Source organism: Eucyclogobius newberryi, unplaced genomic scaffold, assembly GCF_026437365.1.
Source record: "Eucyclogobius newberryi isolate DKJ021-1_F unplaced genomic scaffold, fEucNew1.0.hap1 SCAF_2, whole genome shotgun sequence".
NCBI classification, from domain to species: domain Eukaryota; kingdom Metazoa; phylum Chordata; class Actinopteri; order Gobiiformes; family Gobiidae; genus Eucyclogobius; species Eucyclogobius newberryi.
In genome coordinates, this window is record NW_027315834.1 from 7489445 (window position 1) to 7509160 (window position 19716).

The window sequence follows — 19716 nt, forward strand, 5'->3', positions numbered from 1 at the left end:
TCACGCTATGATCCCTGATCCCCACGTACAGATAGCGACTGAAGATCTCCAAACCTGTAGTGAGGACTATAGCATTCTGGATGGCAGATCACTTTGGATCACTTAAATGTCTGCTACGGTTGAGTGGAGACACTTTCGGCAGGCTTTTAGATAGAAGGCCGTCTTCCCGTATTTTGGACGGGGTATTTTGAAATGTGGACGGGCATTTTCAACTGCAGGGATGGGGCCATTTTATCAATCAATCTTAGAAAAAAAGGGAATATTATCATTAAATCGGGCTGGGAAGCGTTTGACAATAGTCCTCCATTACAGTTTACTGTTTACAAGTGAAAATGTGCATGCTGCGCGCTGATTGGTTGACAAAATGTGTGTGCTTGGCTCTGATTGGCTGCCGAGCCGTGGTACTTAGAATGCCGAAGCTACTTGCTACTTGAATTTCATCGAAACGCTTTATTTTGTAAAAGCGTCGGAAAATACGCATCGATACGCCGCTCCTAAGTGGCGGAGTGTGATCATATTGGCTTTCCATAACCTTCGCAAGCGCCGAAGGCGTGAGCGCACATTTTCTAAGTACTTTTTATTAGTCCGGAGAATGCCGAAGCTACTCGTATTTCGCCTAGTCGGCCCCCGTACCCCCGGACAAAATTATTTGGACGAGGTGTTTTCAAATCCTATCTAAAAGCCTGCCTTTCGGACTGTACCAATCTGCTCCAAAGTGAAGCAGTGCAAACGTGGCTATAGAAGAGAGGTCAGGACAACGGTTTTAAATCAGCTTGTGCCGAGAGGAGCTGACATCAGCCTCAGAATCGGGTTAATAAAATGAAAGAAAAGAAACGTGACTGGATTTTGGCAAAGAGGAAACGAGAGGAAGCAAAGAGTAGAAACACATGTGTCCAACAACAACTTTAGTGAAGCCAAAGAGATGACACAGTGTCCCAGAGAAGATTTATAACATGTACATCCACACATCTTTCAAAATGTCTTAAATGTATGTACGATGTTATGGTTCTCTTGCAGTTCTAGTCAGTTCTAGGGCAGAGTTTTAGGTGTATTCATACTTTCACACAAATCTGGAATCGATCAGGCTCAAAGTAATACATCCAGAACTAGGCTAAAACCTGGGTTTTCCCTGGTTTTGTCCTGGTCTTTGTTTAGTCCTAGTTTACTTTTACAAAATACAATCATCGTGATATATAGCCACATAGAGAAAAGGGCACTGATGACTGTTTTGTTGAGCAGTTGTTATGGATACTCCCACATAGAAACACTTACAGGCCTGTGATAATATAAAAGAAATGTAAAAATGTCAATATTATTCAAAGTTTTGGGTTGCAGAAAAATGGAGGTTGCGGTGAAGTTGACAATTATTTGGCTGGTCTGGGCTTTACTAATGAGACGCATGAGTTAGCAGCTAGTAAATTACTTTTGGGGCTGATTAAGTTTGCACAGACAATGATAAATTGCAGCTAATCAGGGAGTCATTGATATGTTGGAATGTAGAGGTAAAGGAATGTTCATTACAAGTGTTTGGGGAGATATTTCAAGACCCCTATTGTCACGCTACAACATTAATGTTTGTGTTACAGCAAAGCAATTCAGATTTCTGCTTAGCTTACAAAATGCCATGGTCGTCAGATTGCACAAGCACTGCCCAGTTTAAATTAGGCTAATAACAACTGATAGGTTGGAAATTGAAATTATTCATACAGAAGGCAATTTGAGAGCTTATTATTAGAATGGGTTAATGTTGATTTGTATACTATGGAGTAGATGCAAAACTCACAATGATAATTAAAAATGCTCTCTTTTAGGCACTCAGCTGAAAGCACAAAAGAATAGCATCGGCACTATATCATATACGAAATCAGGACGGAAGTTACAGAATCCAATATGGCGGCCCTTGATACTCTTCAGATTGTATTATTAGGGTTGTAAACATCAAATGCCTCGTACACTTCGGATTTGGAGAAAATTATTGCATTATTGCCTGAGCTGGCTGTGTATCAGCGGGACCGGTCTCGGTCGCCGCCATGTTGGATTCAGTAACTTCCTGAGCCACCACGTTGGATTCAGTAACTTCCGATTCCGTATATGAACTAGTGCCAACCCAAAGAATAGTACTTTCGTAATGTTACCATGTGTTTTCATTTTGATAAAGCAAAGGAAATATGTTTTTTTTTAGTATCTAGTTTTGATACTAGTTTTAGTATTGATTAGTATCTCATAGGGATGCATACCTAAACCCACGTTCAGGTTCAGGTCCGGATTCGAATCCACAGGTAGGTCCGGACCTAATGAGTTCGGGCCTAAACCCATGCCATATTTGCATAATGTTATAACAGCATAACACAAGCTACTTGACTAAATTAAGTTGAAGACACTTGAACAAGGACAACTATCAAACACAAGGCTTAACTGCAGAGTGAAATAAACTCAACTTGTCTGGTTTATTCACAGTTTTTAACAGAAGTTACAACTTACAAATCACAAGCTACTAGCTAGCTGCTAAACTACTTAGCTTAACTAACAGTTAACACACATTATGTGTTTCACTTGAGGAACAACTTCTGAACAAGAGCATGTGGAGTATTGTTGACAGGGTCAGTCTGGGTCAAGCGGTCAAAGCAGCTGTTTCATCTGATACAATGTTTTGCCTTTAGATACATTTCCACTCTTTAATTTTGCAGATTCATTGGCATTAAAATTCAGGTAAAAACCTTCAAACAGACAATACACCAGTGTAAATAATTAAGTCACAGTGTAAAATAACAGTGTTACAAAAACTAGCATAAAAGTCAACTAGAACCACTATAAAGCAATCAACTTAGCAGTATCAAAAGAAGAATATGAACATATTTTACACAACAGATAATACATCATATTAGCAGCATTAAATACCAGACCATATTTAACAACTGTAGAATACAAATACAAAATACTATTACAAAATATAAACTCCAATTAATGAATGCAGCAATTCATCAAATCAAATCATCAAATCAATTTATTTTTGTAAGGCCCAAAATCACAACAACAGTTGCCTCTGAGGGCCATTTAAGCAATATTACTTTGACTTTACTTTGTAATTACTTAATGCCAAATACATCACACCACAACATAACACTTAAGGTATTTCATTCATATTTACACCCAGACCAAAGACCCAGACAAGACCACGCTGACCCCGCCCCTTCAACACGCGGCCACGCCCGCAGCACATTAACCATCACAACATCGGACGTGGCGGCCACGGCTTAAAACTGTTCAGATAAAGCCAGCGATCTTACCAGCTGTCACTTCAATGTCCGCATGTGGCTACACGGTTCCGTGCAGCTCGACACGTACGAGGCGCTCCTGTCTCTCACACGTACGAGGCGCTCCTGTCTCTCACACGTACGAGGCGCTCCTGTCTCTCACGTACGAGGCGCTCCTGTCTCACGCCTACGTGGCGCTCCTGTCTCTCACACGTACGAGGCGCTCCTGTCTCACGTACGAGGCGCTCCTGTCTCACACACGTACGAGGCGCTCCTGTCTCACGCGTACGTGGCGCTCCTGTCTCTCACACGTACGAGGCGCTCCTGTCTCACGTACGTGGCGCTCCTGTCTCTCACACGTACGAGGCGCTCCTGTCTCACGTACGTGGCGCTCCTGTCTCTCACACGTACGAGTCGCTCCTGTCTCACGTACGAGGCGCTCCTGTCTCACACACGTACGAGGCGCTCCTGTCTCACGCGTACGTGGCGCTCCTGTCTCTCACACGTACGAGGCGCTCCTGTCTCACGTACGAGGCGCTCCTGTCTCACACACGTACGAGGCGCTCCTGTCTCTCACGTACGAGGCGCTCCTGTCTCTCACGTACGAGGCGCTCCTGTCTCTCGCGTACGAGGCGCTCCTGTCTCACGCGTACGTGGCGCTCCTGTCTCTCACACGTACGAGGCGCTCCTGTCTCACGTACGAGGCGCTCCTGTCTCACACACGTACGAGGCGCTCCTGTCTCACGCGTACGAGGCGCTCCTGTCTCTCACGTACGAGGCGCTCCTGTCTCTCACGTACGAGGCGCTCCTGTCTCTCACACGTACGAGGCGCTCCTGTCTCACACACGTACGAGGCGCTCCTGTCTCTCACACGTACGAGGCGCTCCTGTCTCTCACACGTACGAGGCGCTCCTGTCTCTCACACGTACGAGGCGCTCCTGTCTCACACACGTACGAGGCGCTCCTGTCTCTCACGTACGAGGCGCTCCTGTCTCTCACGTACGAGGCGCTCCTGTCTCTCACGTACGAGGCGCTCCTGTCTCTCACGTACGAGGCGCTCCTGTCTCTCACGTACGAGGCGCTCCTGTCTCTCACGTACGAGGCGCTCCTGTCTCACGTACGAGGCGCTCCTGTCTCTCACGTACGAGGCGCTCCTGTCTCTCACGTACGAGGCGCTCCTGTCTCACACGTACGAGGCGCTCCTGTCTCTCGCATCCTTTAACTAATTTCCTCGGCTTCAACTTCGGGGAAGACGCGTGCGTCACTAATTAGGGTCCGTGTGCGCCATTGATAGCGACGCATGGCAGTGTTTACGTGTTTTCCAGTGCGGATTTTGCGATCTATGGAAGGTTTAAGATGGTTTAGATTCTAGAACGAAAAGGATATAGTACGTGAGTGCTAGATTTTGTATGAGTCCATAACCGAATCACCGGGGTTTTGTTTTTTTTTGGACCTGAACCGAAACGTTTTTACAAGTCCGGTCCGTCGTACCGGTACGCATCCCTAGTATTTCACTTTTGATACTTTTGACAACCCTAGAATGAGTATGATGAAGATGAACGGACATTATAATTTAGCAACATTAGTAATTCAGATTGTGCCAATTTCAAGTTATGTCAACAACAACAATGCAAACAGTCTGGTGGAATACCGTACTCTACGGATTATTACGTTGCTCCGGAGTATAAATTGCACCAGCCAAAAAATGCATAGTAGAGAAGAAAAAACATATAGAAGTCGCACTGGAGTATAAGTCATATTTTGGGGGGAAATTTGTTTGATTAAATCCGAGGCCAAGAACATCTTGAAATGCAATTGAAAATAATCACAGACTAGAGAACGATCAACACGGTGAATAGGTGTACGTATGCTAACGTAACACATTCAGCTACATGACGCACTGACAGACACAGACGTTAACAGTGGCCCATTACCCACTCCGGACTGGCAGCTCCACGCTCAGTCAGTACCATCGACAATATAGAGTTACACAAAGCATGAACCATTGATACTGAAGAAAGACTGGGTTACGCCAAGTACGAACCATCAATACTGGAGCACAACAAAATGGTGAATAGGTGTATATACTAAAGAAACACCTTCAGCTACATGACGCGCAGACAGCGAACTGTCGTAAGTGTCTGGTATGTTAACGTAACATATTAACAGTTATTCCGATGACTATAGCATAAAAACTTAATTTGTGCGTACATTACTGCACTTGTTACTCTGCACAATAAATCATAACCTCGGTGTCACTTCTAGAGGAAGTGCAGGTTCCTCTTCTGCGTCTCTTACAGCGTCGCTGCGTCACTTTAGAGCCCTCTTGCGGTTGTCATGCGAAATGCGGTTGCCAGTATGAAAATAACCGAATAATATCACAAATAAGTCGCTCTGGAGTATAAATTGCCAAAACTATGTAAGAAAGTGCGACTTATAATGCAGATAATATGGTGATAAAGAAAGAATGTACATATAAAACCACCTTTTAATTATATTGCAATTTTATAGTTTTAATACTTTCTTGTTCTGTAAAGCCCTTTGAATAAGGCCCTATTTTGTGTTGTGCTCTACAAACACATTTTCCTTGCTTATCCAATAAATGAAGATGTGAAGGCCCTATAAAAAAGCAGTTAAGTTTGTAGTCGTAAGTTTTGTGTCTACATTAGAAAAGACACAGCTCACTGCAGCTCTGTACTTTGTGCTGGGACATACATTTTTCGGTAATGTTTTTAACCTGGAATTCCTGGAACTTTTGTCTTTTTGTCAAGCGAGTCCTCATGGAGCTCATATTTCCTGCGTAATACCACATGCTGTACTTGCTACTGTCCATTGTTGTTTGTCAGTTTCCTTTTCTCCTAGCGCTTTTTATCTTGGAGAAACCAAAATGCATCTGGGGTTTTGAACAGTCTCTGCTTGGCTTTCCTCTCTTATCCCTTTGCTGTTTTCGCAAATGCCGCTCTCTGATGTGACGTTGTCTTAACGTGAGTGTGAAAATTGTGTAGTGTGCGATCCAATTGGCTGTCGGGTGATGCGGCGTTAAATGTTCAATTCAGTTTATTTTTGTACAGCCCAAAATCACAACCGCAAATTTAAAGATAATGATTGCCTTGGTTTGTTTATATTATTTTATTTAGTCACGACTAGGGCTGCAGCTATCTATTATTTTAGTAATCGATTAATCAATCGATTTTTTCTTCGATTAATCGATGAATAATTTTTTTGTACAATCCGTAAACCATTTAAAAGCATATTAAATAGTTTTTTTAAATAAACGTTATAGTTCATTGTAATATACAAATAACAAATTGAGTTTCTGCCTAAAAAAAACACATTTTATTCTTAATTTCACATAAGTTTGTCCCCAAAACGGCAACATTTCACTTCACCAGTCCAAGTGTTCTGTTTGAACATAAAGAATATATAAAGAATATATATAAAGGGCTAATTAACTTGTTTGTAACAGTTAAAGTATGAATTCATTTGCGTTTCTGTCACATAACTTAAAATAAGACATTAGTTTGTAAAACATTGTGTGTGGGACAGTGACGCTGGTGTTTGGAGCGGTGGCTCTACATTTTGCATTTTGTCACTTTACGGCGTTGGCTCTGTGTCATCGCGGACTTTCTGTTTCACATCAGATTATTATAACACGGTCGTGCTCCTCCTTCGTTTCCTCCGTTTCCATAGATGTGTTGGCTGTTTCAAGGCACCGCAGAGGAGCGTGTGGCATGTTTGAAACGTACGAGTGTGACAGAAGCAGAGTGTGGAGCGAGTGTGGAGCGGAGTCCGCGGTGGCGCGGTGAGGACGCGGGTGCTGGGGCGGGCGGCGCGCGGAGCTTGTTGTGGTGGTTGCTCGCGGCACCGAGCTCTTTTACACAACAAAACTCTTCCCGGTCGCACCTATAATAGATCCATGAGTCGCACTCGTGAGTTTAAACACGCCGCTCTCTCTGTTGTACTTCAGCTGCTTCAGGAAGAAGCTCCGTGGGAAACAAAAGCGCCACAAGTCGTTCCGTGCGCTCCGCGCGCCACAGATTCACGTGTTTTTAATAAAATATGTAAACGAAGCATTGAATCAATGAAATAATAATCAAAGCTTTTTTGTAATCGAATTATTCGATTAACTCGAATAATCGTTGCAGCCCTAGTCACGACAGTATCGGGGCAAAGGATATCGCCAACACGTTGCATCCCTAGAAAATGGATCAACTTTATTTGGTCAGCTGTACGCATTTAGAGTCTACAGAACATTCCTGTACTGCATATTACTTGATTGTTAAGGCAGAATGAGCCCGAGATCTGTACAAAGCACGTCTGTTTGGTAGTATTTATCCCCTGCAGTGAGCATGCTGGCTGTTGTCTCAAGGCGCACACTATAAATTGAATTTATTTTACCTCTGTTGCTCCTTTTATCTTTGCTCTAACTCTGCCTCCTCCTCCCCAGACACCTCCCCCAAGCCCTCCTCTCCCTCCTTTCTCATCCATCTCTTATGCGTCCTTTTCTTTCAATGTGTCTTCTCTTGCATCATTTCACCTTCTCGTCACTCCGCTGCCATCCTCTGTGAACCCATACAAAGGTCTGCAAACATAATTAGGGACATGTAAGTATTGCATTTGGAATTTGCTTAGCCAAGCGTGGTGTGAGAATCTGATCGTGCTGCCTAATTGTTTATACACTGACCTTGTTTGGTGCTTTTGCAAACCTTTCACGAAGCCATCTAACTCATAACATATCAAAGTTTCATCTTTTTAGCAGTGAAGTCTATCAGGCACATTTATGTTTTTCTTGTGAGAGTTGGAGCGTTTTGGCACAAAACATATTTTTCCCATTTAATTTAATCAGCCCCTGAAAAGTATAATTATAGAATATAGAATATTTACACTCTCTGTCAGCGGAGGTGAATTTCATGATCTCACTCTCCATTTTACGATCAACACAAATTTAAAGTAATTTGAATATTTATTTATATAACAAAAGCTTCACTCTCTCTCTTGATTGAATCCTGGTAATAAAATGACAAGGGCCCGACCTATCTGGATTTTGTTTGGATCTAATACTGATGCTGATGTTGAGGAGCTCCGGAAATGCTAATTATGATTAACTGACTGACTTTTATTTTGCATGAACAAATACTTTTATTTGGTTATTTAATATGCATGTTAGTGCTGTTCGTTTGCACTTTTTTACTCAACAATGTTTATATATTTATAATTTTATACAGTAACTCTGCAGCAGCAGTTAATTTGACAATAAAGCAAACAGGCCTTACATGATGTAAATACACTTTAGTAACATTGAAATTCCTGTCCTCAAATATAAATAATGTCATTGTGTGATTCTACTGCTGTGTACTGTAACAAACGAAAAGAGGCTGCCTGGGTCACTCCTTCCATTAGCTTGCGCTAAAGATGCTAATTATACTGACGTTGTTATGTAGTCAGACAATCACACATCATTGTATTGATTGTGAAATTAACTTAGGTGTGTCAATGGCGGAGCTGAATCTGACTGGATAATGTTGATAAATTGTGTTTCTGTCCTCAATGGCTTCTTTGAGCAGCGCGATCTACCGACTTTTGCCTGGCAATCAAACATTGATGTGAAGATCGTCTGTGTCTGTGCCTGAATGTGTCCTGTTCAGCTTACTAATTTAAAATGTAAATCAACATAATTTTCACCAACTGCCCTTTGACTCATGAGACTCAACTCAGAGACTTACCAAAAGGATCAGTCCCTAAAATGGTCAGTCCCTAAAAATGTCTGTCTTGGACAATTATTATTTTTGCTTGAAAAGTAAATCTTTACTGAATTCACATCCATTAACGCGCAGACAGATGATGCAAAGCAGCAGGAGCAGCAGCAGTGTGTGGAAGGTACAATCACCTGCAGCACACATCTCTATGGCAAATCCTGATCAAACAGCTGGAAGTGGACCTATGGCCAGGCCTTTGAAGTTATTCTAGTGCAACCAGACTGAAAGGGAGAGTTCCCACTGTCGTACCAGAAAGTAGGACCTGTTGCTAGAGGAGATCCAGAGGAAACTGGATGCTGCTAAGGAGAGATGCAACTATCAGAATTCCAGAAGCAGGTGCAGCAGAGGAGAACAACAACTTCAGTAAGATGGCTGAGGAGAAGCTCAACCAGAAGATTAAGGCCAACAGGGAGAACTCAAGGTTACTTGACGTAACCCCGGTTCTTTGATAACAGTGTGAGGTGTTTCACTATGGGAATCGCCTTGGGCGTGACCATCCACGGAAGCTCCAATGGCACCACGTCTGTTCCTAACAGACAGGATGACTGTATACCGAGCTCCGCCCACTCTCATCATACAGTCATACCTCCAATATTTCCTCATTCTAAAGCGATTTCTTCAGCGCTTTGCAGGGAGGGCAATGAAGGTGAAACACCTCACTCTGTTATCAAAGAACCAGGGTTACGTCAAGTAACCTTGAGTTATTTTTCTAACGTCGTTCGGTGTTTCACTATGGGAGATATGGCCTGCAAATCAATCTCCTGAAGCAGAAGGTCACAGTCGTGCCAAACCGTGGCCTCAAACAGGGCCAGATGCTTTTGGTTCAAGAACCACCTGAGCCAACGACGGGCCAGAGACATCCAGTCTATAGAACCGTACAAAGGTATGCGGCGAAGCCCAACTGGCCGCAGCACATATGTCCTGTACAGAGATGCCCCTAAAAAGGGCCCAGGAAGTAGCTACACCCCTGGTGGAGTGTGCCCTTAATCCCTGCGGGGGTGCCTTGCCCCTGCAGGCATAAAACAGATTTATGGCTTCAACAATCCAGTGAGAAAGTCTCTGACTGGATACTGGCTTACCCATATGAGAAGAAGCCCAGGACACAAACAACTGGTCAGCTTTCCTAAGGCTGGCTGTTTTGTCAACATACGCTCGTAATGCCCGAACAGGACATAAGAAGTGAAGCTGTTGATCCTCCGAAGAGGCGAAAGAAGGAGGGTGAAAAGCCGTAAGCTCTAAAGCGGCGCAGTTATAGGCCAAATCCACCTTTGGCATAAAGGCTGGATTGGGGCGCAAACGCACCTTAGACAACCCGGGAGCAAACTGCATACATGTCGGGTTCACAGATAAGGCCTGTAATTCACTCACACTCTTTGCAGATGCCAAAGCAAGGAGCAAAACTGTTTTCAAAGAAACATGTTTCAAGGTTACAGCCTCCAAAGGCTCAAAAGGGTGATGGCAAAGAGCATCCAGCACAATCAACAAATCCCCCAGGGGAATCATGGGAAGTTTACAACGTGCGCCTTTAAATAACGACAGATCAGGGGTGCTGCCACACTGTTTTGTCTCCAAAACCCACATGACAGGCCGATATAGCAGCCAAATAAACCTTGATATTAGGTTGTTTGTTCAGCAGAGATGTAATCTCGTCCTCTAGGACGTGAGCTGTATCTCTTTTGGGCACAGAGATCAACACTCCGTTGAAGGAAGGTGGTTTTATTGCAAACTGCAGCCTGTATCCGCGTAGAACTACCGAGAGGATCCACAAATCTACTGCGCATGCGTGCCACTGCTCTGCCCGGACAGCGAGCGGGCCCGCAGGTAACCCCGGAGGGAATCCCGGTGGCGTCACTCCCCTGAGAGGAGTCAGCGCTTTTGCCAAAGATGGAGCTTGAGCTCCCTCTTGTGGCAAGAGCCGGGGAGGATTCAAATTGAATTGAATTTTTTCTTTTTTGTGAAAACTCGTCCTTAGCCCGTGGCCTGGGTGTGGGTGTGTAAACTTTATTTCCGAACAAAGTGCTTTGTGAGTCTGTGACCCATGGCTCATCCCCGGCACCATGCGAGGGGAGAGAGAACGAGAGATAACGCCTGTGAAACTGACCAGGGCCTCTGAACTGGGTCCGGGGCTTAACTCCACTTTCATCTTTTTTAGCGGAGGAGGAGGGTAAAAAGGCAGGACTGTTAGGTCGTGCGCTTCTTCTTCCGGGGTGTGAGGAGCGATTTTTTTTTTGCCGCTGCTGCAGCATAGGAGTGCTTGCCCCATGGTTTGGGATTACCTGACCGTTGTTGCTGCTGGCCAGCCTGCTGACCAGCAGCCTTCTGTGGCCCAGTGCCCGCTCTGAACACCCTGGTCCCAGTAGGTCCAGTGGGAGCTCCTCTATGGGCTTGAACTGGACGAGAAGGCTGTTTCCGAGGTAGGCATAAGTTGAAGGCTTCACACTCCTGTTTTCTGAGGGTGCTGGTCTCCTTCATTTTCTCCAGTGCTGGCCCAAACAGACCTTTGGTGGGGTCATAAGCAGCATCCATGACCTCTGCCTTCTCTGTGTCAGTTAAACCTGCGTGGTTAAGCCATAGACCCCGCTCGCCTGCAACCGCGAGTCCCATCACTCGGCAGCAGCCCTGGACAGCTCCACGCGCGGAGCGTAGGAGGAGGTCATTCACCACACAGATTTCATCCCAGAGGACCGGGTTGGGTGCGCCCATGTCCAGCTGTTGGCCCATCTCCTCAAGTATTTCCCCCTGGTAAGCGGACAGCAAAGTCACCGTGTTCAGCACACATGCAGACTGTGCTGCATATTTATAAGTGCGTTGGAAAATGGAAGATGTGACCCTCTCCATTTTACTAGGAAGGGGAACGTTATTTGAGGCAGAGACGGCACGGCGGTTGGGGTGGAGGTGATATGCCACAGAGGGTTCCACCGCTGAGGGTTCAGCCAGTCCCAGCTCTTTCATCTCCTTCATGCACGCAGGAATAGCAGGAAGGAGCTGCTTGGGAGGTGATTGAGTTGGTGGGAGCCGTTTGCCGTCACAAATGTCCCTCTCCCCCCCGTCCGTGTCCGCTGCTACCGGCCAGGTTATGTTGAGCCTGGCGGCAGCGCGTTTGCACACTTCGTACAGGTTACTGTCCACAGGGGATGTAGCCCCGGACGCACTGGGGGGTCTGGACTGATGGAAATGTGGAATCTTCTTCCGCATCGTCCATATCCACAGCCTCGAGGAAGTCGGAACCGGCGTCATTGCCGTCCGCGTCCTCTTCACCTGGCTCCATGTCGAGGAGGCCCTCGAACAGTGGAGGCATGTCAGGGGACTCATTGTCCATGATGTCTGCCCAGCTCGTGCTAGGCTGCGCCTAATGTGCGCTGGCTGTGGGTTTATCGGTGGCCTCCACAAGACTTGGGTCCCGGGAGCCGGCCACCGCGAGAGTCTCCTCTCCAAAATTTTCTCGGGCATAGATGCACAGTGGGTACAGGACTGACGGTCAGCCAGCCCCGATTGAGCGTGTTTAGTGTGAGTGTCTCGGCCCGAAATGGCGGCACCGCACAACGTGGGACAAGCCCGGGAAGAACCCTCTTTGGATCTCAGCTCCGGCCCTTTGGTGGGAGAGGGAGCTGACATTATGCCTGAGAGAAGAGGAGAATTAGTGTGAGTGCAGTATAAGTCGTTAGACCGTATAAGATAAGATAAGATATTCCTTTATTGTCCCACATGGGGAAATTTCATTGGTGCAACGCAGGAAGACACAGAGGTAGATACAGAAGAAAAGAACAGATCACTTATAGGAAGTCTGAAAAAACACTTTCAGTAGAAGATCTCCTACAAACAAAAACTCCCATAGACAAATAAACAAACAAATAAATACATAAATACCATTGCATGTGATCACGACAGTAACCGCACATGAATATGTGTCACGACGGCACATAGATTGCACATGAATTTCACAGTAATTGCACATGAATCACAACAGTAATTGCACATATGACGGAATTGCACATCAGTATTAGGTTAGGTCAGTATTGCGAGTGTTCAGGACTAACAGTGTTTCTTATAAAGTCTGACAGCAGCAGGAAGGAAAGACCTACGAAACCTTTCCTTCACACAGCGAGGGTGGATCAGTCTCTCACTGAAGCTGCTCTTCAGAGCGGACAGAGTGTCCTGCAGGGGGTGAGACTCATGGTCAAGCATAGATGTGAATCTAGCCAGGACCCTTCTGTCCCCCACCTCCTGCACCGAGCCCAGGACGGAGCTGGACTTCTTGATGACTTTGTCCAGCCTCTTCCTCTCCCTCTCTGTGATGCTGCTGCTCCAGCAGGCCACACCGTACAGGAGGGCTGATGCCACCACAGAGTCATAGAAGGTCTTCAGGAGTTGCCCTGTCACTCCAAAAAACCTGAGTCTCCTCAGGAGGTAGAGCCGACTCTGGCTCTTCCTGTACAGTGCGTCTGTGTTATGAGTCCAGTCCAGTTTGTGGTTCAGATAAACACCCAGGTACTTGTATGAGTCCACTCTCTCAATGTCCCGTCCCTGGATGTTCACTGGTAAGGGGGCAGTGGGGTGGCGTCTGCGGAAATCCACCACCATCTCCTTAGTCTGTAAAGGGTGAAGAGAACGGGCGCGAGGACAGTGCCCTGGGGCGCCCCCACACTGCAGGTCCGAGTGTCAGACACACATCCCCGTGCTCTCACAAACTGGGGTCGGTCTGTGAGGTAGTGCAGGATCCACTCTGCCAGGTCATACTCCACACCAGCCGTCTCCAGCTTGTCCCTCAGGAGCAGCGGCTGGATGGTGTATGAACCAACGTTCGGAGCTTAAGCCGAACTAGTTGGTTCTGATGGGGGCTGCTCGTCGTTACACGTTAGCAGAACCACACACTGCGTCTGACCAGTCAACAAATTAATGTTAACCGGTCAGAAAAAAGGGCCGCCTTGACGCGATAACCCCGATATAACACTGATTAGCAAATTAATGCTGAAACACAAACGCTAGTTTGAGTAACTTATGTTACTCGCAGGGAAGATCGGCACTAAAGTCGATAAACCCCGCGAAAAGCAAAGACTACTGCACAAAGAACAACTCGCCTTGACGCGGTAGTTGTCCTAAATCAGTAAAGTAAGTTCGTGAGAACTTACCCAGCGTGAGAACCAGAAAACTGGCAACTGTGCTCGTCAACGATATCCTTGACGGCTCGTCTATGAACGGTTAAACAGAAGCTGGCAGTAAGGCTCATACGCTGAAGGAGTTTCATGTTGTGATCTTCACGGGGAAGAAAGTGAGAATGAGGAAATATTGGAGGTATGACTGTATGATGAGAGTGGGCGGAGCCCGGTGTACAGTCATCCTGTCTGTTAGGAACAGACGTGGTGCCATTGGAGCTTCCGTGGTTGGTCACGCCCAAGGCGATTCCCATAGTGAAACACCGAACGACGTTAGAAAAAGAACCGCACAGCTTGTGGCAGACGTGAACCAGAAATTCAAAGAGAAGGACAAGAAGTTGAAAGAAGTTCAAAAGAACAAGGAAACCAAAAACAGAAGTGAAGAAGGCGCTTCGGAAGACTGAACCTTGCCAACTGGGGATTTTATAGGATTTTTTACTTATCCAAAGATTGACTGATCTTTTGTTGTTAGTCTAATGAATATCATATGTAGCTTGTGCAGCTTCTGCCCTTTCTGAAGATTAGCAGTGTACACCTGTCCCTTTGAGTTAGCATGTTTCTATGCATAGGTCTTTTCTCCTTGCATATTGCATAGTGTGTTCTCAAGTGTCCTGTGAACCACACATTTTGCACTCCAACTGTGTATTAAGAGTAGCACAACATTGAGGCACCAGCTGTTTGATGAAAAGTCTAGCTTTGCTCCACCTTCTGCTTGTCGCTCCTTCCGATCATTTGTGCCACTGCTGATTCTTGGCGTTTGTAAGCACATGACTCCTGTATAGCTGTATTGAACTTGCCAGAGATGTAACTGGAAAACACTAAACTGGACTGTACACATGGAATGTAAATGAGCAATAATTTGGCATCTCAATACAGTTATGGGTTGACCTAAATTGATCTAAACTAAATAAATAAAAATATGAAAACTAAAATAAATACATAAATAATAATAATACAAATAATTCACATATTAAGTTTATTTGGAGACCGTTTTTAGTATTTTTGTCATACATTTAATTTGTATGTTACATATAACACAATAGGTGGATCCATGGTGAATATTTTCAGCTTGGTCGATTAACAGCCATGACTTGGTCCTGAGATGGAGCAATGTATTTCTCGATTGCTCATAGAGGGAGGTCCATCATTAATACAGCACTGCACCATGTTGAACCGTTACACAACAAGAGCACATGTTGCCTTCAAAGACGTATCGAAAAGCAGATGACTTCAGATCCCACTGCTCCGAGATATATAGCTGTTACATTTTAACACACATTAAATGCACTCATCATAATCCCACACAAATTAAAGTACACAAGCTTTTGGCAAATCACCCAGAACAGACTTTGATCCTCTCAGACACAACAGAGTCTAATCCATGCCGCGCAAATGCAAGTGTGTTTAGATGTTTACCAAGTCAAGTGGGGACCTACACCAGTAATACATTATACTATATAGACAAAGTAAGCAATCAAATACAGCAAAAAGGTAAAAAGATAGGCATTAATACATATGAGTCCAGTCATGTGGGCGTTTATAAATGGAGATTGCTTTTCTGTCTGTGTGAGAAGCTTTGTTATTATAGGGCTTCAACCTCACAGTTATTTTGAATTCGGCTAGTCACCCATTTTTTCTTGTGCTTTCAAAACACATTTTTAACCAAAGAAAGGTAAAAAAAATACATTACATCTAGAACATTCAAGCTAAAAGAACGTTTATTTGTCCCACAATGGAGAAATTCCAGTTTTCAACTCACATTTCAAAAAAAGTAGGAGAATAGACACATGCAATAAAAACAAGTCAAATATCTTTAAAAAAATAGACTTAAATCAAACACAAAAATATATGATTATTTTTTTAAATATTAGTAATAGTATTTTTGAGGATAATCACAAATTGAGATTCGTTTTTGCTATTTTGATTTAACAATGCTACTGTCTTTGTTATAAAAGTGTTTTATAGCCTGTAGAGTCCAGATAAGATTTAACGATTACTAAAATAGTTTATTTGTCACCATGATTATTCAAATTATTTTTTTAGGGCTGTTGTCAACTTGACGTTCATGCCATGCCATGCCACATTCATGCCATGCCATGTGCATCAATTAATTGACTAAAAGGCAGTACAGTGTGGTGCTGGCAAAAGCTCTCAAAAATAGAATCTCGCACAAAATCCATATACCATATACAGTGAAGTACTACTAAACATCATCTTCAGAAGCGAAAAATCACTTTAAACCGTCCAGTCACTCCCAAGACGCCATACCACACTCAACACTTCTCCTCTCTACTATTGTCCTTCTAAATTGATATCGTCTGAATAAAATATATAAATAAAGAATATGTCTGTCCCCTCACATCACATAAAGCTGCCGTATGTGTTGCTCAAGGCTAAGTGTGACAAAAAGGGGTTGTGCGGCTTTGACACTTCAGAACAAGCTTAAATCAGAACGCCTCGCTCTCCATCCATCGCCTCTCTTGTCTTGATCGTCTCTGCTCGCTCTATTCTCCACTCCGTCTGCCCCCCTTCCCTCTGCATCTGCTCCCCTCTGTCGTATATTTTTCTTTTGTTCACAGACTTGGGAGAAATGTGAGTATCTAAAGAAGGATGTGAAAATCATGTAAATTAGAAGTGTCTGAATTTTAAACGTTGTTCACAAAATATCTATTCATTTAGTGTAGTGTTCACGTAGTGTTTTAAATACATATTATGCTTTTTCAACGCGGTTGAAAGCATTTTAATTCAACTTTAAAATGCTTTCAACCTCGTTTTACACGTGTTTCCTCATCATAAGATTACGCAGAGTTGTGGCTGAAGTCCTGTTTTCCCCTACACCCTATCCCCGCCCACATCATTGTACTTAGTTGTGATTATTTGAAAATTCAAAGATTCTGAGTCACACATGCCGAGATGCCACGTTGACACAATTCAAAAATAGAAACACAAATGAGAATCTGCTGCTTGTGAAACGTCAGTATGAAGAGCTTATCGGTTCTGCAGTTTTGAACAGGAAGTCAATGGAACTGTTTCCAGTATTAAGCTGTTTTAGATAAATATTGCAGTTTACAGCGAACAAAATGTAAAATCATGATCTACTTATGTTACAGTTAAATACTAAGAACCTGGGAAAAAAGCATAAGTCACCTTTAATTGAAAATGGGCCAGGTAAATGTGACTATGACCTTTTATCAATTTTATAAAATGCATAGTGCCTTAGCCCAACATTACAAGTGCAGCAAAGCAATGACGTAAAAAAGCGTGAAAAATGTATAAAAGGGAAAAGCACGTGTGGCTAAAGCTGATAGCGGGTTGTGACTGCAGACCATCACACACACCATTAAACTGCAATTAAAGAGAGAGAAAAAAAGCCATTTGGATGAAAACACATTGAACGTTCACAACAAAAATGTGGCTCTGACATTTTCTACTTTGAATGATGAAAGTGCAGTTGACAGAAGGGCAGTGGTTTGAGGTAGGAAACTTCTCGTGGACATTCAAACACAAAATGCTACTGGCGTGTAACATGGAGCGAATGGGGTTGATAATTGTTTAATCAATATCTGTTTATAAAGCAATTGTGTGGTTGTAGAGCGCTTGTCCTGATTTTACAGCAGTTTGAAAATTGGAGGATTGATTGCATGGTTGTAAATGCTAAACCTTGTCAAGATGGTTTTGTTAATTGTTCTGAGGTTACTCACAATCAAATCAAAATCACAATTTGAAAAGTTGCAATCTGAAAATTGCAAGCACTGTTCTATAAGGCCCACCTATTTTCCCATCCTCGCCTCAGTGTAATTCAATTGCAATTTTACAAATCAAAAACATTTCCAAATTTCTCTATAGGAGTTAATAGGAACAAAAAGTCATCCCTGATCAAGGTACGTAACAAGGTTAATCCTTATGTATTAAAAAAAAAAGATGATAAATATGATATAGATTTTAGGCGGGCCGATACCAATATAAAGAAGGTTGATATAACTGCAGATATATTTAGTGATTTAGTAATTAATTGTTTATTTGCAGCTGATTATAGAAAGTCAGTCTCTTTTAGTTTTGAATATGATTTATTTAGTCTACATTTACTGTTATTGTCTAAAATACATTTTATTATTACATTCAAAATAGCGGCACAATTGTAATGATTTCATTTAGGCCTACAAAAATAATGGTCTTTTCAACTTTACTTGCTGTGGAACATTCCAGGCAAAGCAGTAACTTGTCCATGGAGACAAGCATGTGGCCGACCCACACCAGAAAGTGACATATTGCACCTTTAAACGAATATTGGTTAAATCTGTTTCTTTGCAATTTTCCATTACAGCACTTGCTTTTGAGTTGCGATTATCAAATCCATTTTCCCCTTGTCTTAAAGGACACATATTCTGCCAAATAGACTTTTCTGAGCTTTTCCGAGACCTTCTGTGCTGCTTTTAAGTGAAAAGCAAACTCATTCTAAGCATTTCTGCCTCAAATCACAATAATTACAACAGGGTGGCTGCATTAAAATGTCAGACGCAAGCTAGCATTTGTTTATCTCACCTATGTAATAGACGCTGCGGCCAGTAGATGGAGCCCAAAGATCACTTCTTAGCGTGGAAAAGTCAGTGTGACATGAAGTTTTGAAAATCCCAAAGTAAGGGTAATAATACAAGATATACAAACAACGCATAATATTTGTTATTTAATTTAGTCTAAACTTAGCTCATCCTTGCATAACATTGCTAAAGTCGTACTGTTTTATAATAGACACATTAGAATTGCAACTATGGGACAAGTGCAGTTGGAAACACCAGACTTCTCTCTTTGTGGTGGTCGGCAGTTGCTGTTGAATGAGCATTTCATGGACTCACAGGTGTCCAGGTTTCATGTTTGAAGCATGAGTTTGGGTTGCCAGATTGGAAGCAGATGTCTGGCCTGTCCCTGTGGCCCGGCGCAGAAATTGATTTTGGAGTGGAGAATGACAGGAGATGCTGCTCTTGTCTAGCGTGCGAGTGTGTGAGGTTTTCCAACTTAAAGGTTTGAGTCGTCGTTTGTCAAATCAATGTCACAATTTTTAATGGTCACACATAGTAAATTACATGGACTGCAAATAAGCATCGTTGGATATCAGGAACATGCACATTAGAAACTTAAACTTGGACGAACTTTATTGATCCACAAGGATATTACTTACTTATAATAACAAGAAATGTTGTGAATAAATGTCAGTAAAATTCAAAAATAGCAAAAAGACTTATGTTAATAAGAGAAATACTATTAGCCTGACTGGTCAATCCTTACTTAATTTTGTTGTTTTGTTGTGCAGAATGGTCTGGAAGCAGAAAAAAGTTACTTATTTGTAGCACGTGTCTCTCAAATACGTGAGAGTGTAATAGTAATGGTAAGACTTCTCATCCAAAACAGAATATATTACTTACTTTACCTCAAATATACAGAGTTTACGGCATCACTTGATTCTGTTGATCTGCTCTTTCATTTCATTTTACACTCAGAAGCCGCCATGTTTATTTAGACACAAACAGATCATATTTTTTTCAGATTGATTAATCA

General features: G+C 43.3%; 1 protein-coding gene across 9 annotated transcripts in view; it reads left to right on the top strand.

The window, feature by feature from the left end:
• The window catches only part of LOC140366986 (ELKS/Rab6-interacting/CAST family member 1-like), a 226652-nt gene that overhangs the window by 139811 nt on the left and 67125 nt on the right, over positions 1 to 19716 (top strand). The window lies entirely within an intron of this gene.